This window comes from Acomys russatus, chromosome 1 (assembly GCF_903995435.1).
Source record: "Acomys russatus chromosome 1, mAcoRus1.1, whole genome shotgun sequence".
NCBI classification, from domain to species: domain Eukaryota; kingdom Metazoa; phylum Chordata; class Mammalia; order Rodentia; family Muridae; genus Acomys; species Acomys russatus.
Genome location: NC_067137.1, coordinates 112,412,511 through 112,414,728, shown reverse-complemented (window position 1 = coordinate 112,414,728; position 2,218 = coordinate 112,412,511).

Genomic DNA, 2,218 nt, shown 5'->3' with positions numbered 1-2,218 from the left:
GCAGCACTTGGACCGACCCACCGGAAGCAGGACCCAGGCCACTGCAGGCCCACTGGATGTCACATGGCAAACACAAGGCCAATGACAATTCTTTTTCCAATCTCGTTCAAAGAATCCAAAAGTTTGGACACCCCTGGAAACATAGGCATTCATTCAACTGATCGCTGTGGAGGCTTGGAGTCCAGATGGAGGGGCTGCACCAGGTGAGGGCCTTTCCACCCTGTCAGAGCATGGTACAAGTGCAAGTGGACTTGTGCAGGATAAAGAGAAAGAAAATGGAGCAAGCTCATCTTATTGTTGAGAACTCACTCCTCCAGCTACTAACTCACTACCATGGAAACTAAAACCCACTCTGTGGTAACTAGCCCATTTACATGGTCACTCCCCCATTCTGTGGTAACTAGCCCCCTCCTGTGATGATCAACCCATCCCATTGGTCCAAAAGTTAGTCCATTTGTGAAAGCATAGGCCTCATCATCTCCCCAGGGTCCCACCTCTTGGTATTGGTCCATTAACAATGAACACCTCCAAGGAGCCTGAGAGGAGACCGCTGAAGCAATAGCAGAGAAGATAAAATTATCCCTGTTACCTGCGCTGCCTAGTACCAAGCCATAATCTGAGCTCAGGTCATCTCCTTTGTCCCCCTGACCTGCATTATTTTCCTTGAGTATCACCATGCACCTCTGTTAAAGAAAAGGACAGCACAGGAGGACAGGTGGGTCCCAGGATCATTAATATCTTGGGTGTTCTTGATGAAAAAGTGGATTTTGCACAAGGACCCGATTGAGCTGAGGCTACCAAGGAAAGAGAGTGCTGGCGTCAAAGGCCCCGGGGCATGAAAGAGTCTATTATGGTGCAGAAACAACAGGAAGCCAGAGAGATTGGAACACAGTGATGGGCAGGGGTTATAGGAGGGCTTGGAACGAACTGTGGAGTGGCCACCACACTAGGGTGATGGACAATGGATCTGTCTGAACAGAACGCCAGCCAGGAGACACTGATAGGAGACCTGGGCTCAGAATTTAATGTAGGTTAGTTCCCTAGTACAAACTTGTCACACCAGCAGCCACATGGCCCCTTAGAGGTTGGCTGCAGTAGGCGAGTCTGACTCTCATCCCCTCTAATACACTGCTTCCTGCATCCAAAATGTGGGATTCGTACTCTTTCTGTGTGCGCACGGAAGGCTGATGTTTCTTTATACACTTTCATCTGTGAATACCGGACACTGCAGTCGCCATCGTTGCTAAGAGCTGAAGGCAAAGCTGACAGCCAAACCTTACTCAACTTCCAAGCATCTTGTTCATTCACCTTAGCTTCTCATTTTCTTAAGTGTTCTATTTGAGTTTCTTTATAGCTTCCTGCCAAGTACAGGGCACAAGCCCGATTCCTCTAGATGGCATTCTCACTCAGCCCCCTCATTCCATCCTAACCCCTAATTGTCCATCTCTTTCCCCTATCTTCCTTGCATTGTTGCGCGGACCCCACTGGTATCTGGTATGTCTAGGATCGTCCCCCTCCCAGCCTTTGGCTCAGACCATTTGAAACATCCCAGAATGTCTTCTCCTCTCCCTAAATATGCAAACCACACACACCCATCAAGATCCTATGCAAATGCGTGCTTCCTTCCTGTGATGTTAACTGTCACCACTGTGCCAGATGTGGAAATAAGTCCCTTGGGTAAAAATTCCCTTGGTGATTGCCATTCATGTCATGGCACCTGCTGTGCCTGGCACTCAATAAACATGTTTATAGATTGAACTTGGATCATTCTTAAATCAATAGTGGTGGGAGGAATTAAAAATGAATTATCAAGATAAAGTGAACGATGCAATAAGTTGTGATTGGGTGAAAGAGTGATTGGTTAGATGTATAGGGAAATGGATGGATAGATTCTAGTGTGATGTTCAAAATTCATCACAACCAGCATCACGCAGATGGTATCCATGAAAATTTAAGCAAACTCGTAGCTAAGCTGATGGGTGAATGTCTGGGTGACTAGTGCATATACAGAATGATGTGCAGGGAGATCCGTGGGTGGGCGATTCAGCTAATGTTACTTTTTTCTTTTTCCTTTCATAGTTGAGGATCATAGAAATTGGGAGAGTTGAACAAGGTCATGCATATAGAGGGCAGCAGAGCAAGTATTCCGTTATGTTCTCTCACAACGCCTTGATTTGTCTGTTTCATCTATTTGAAATCTTGGTGGTTTCTCAAACTT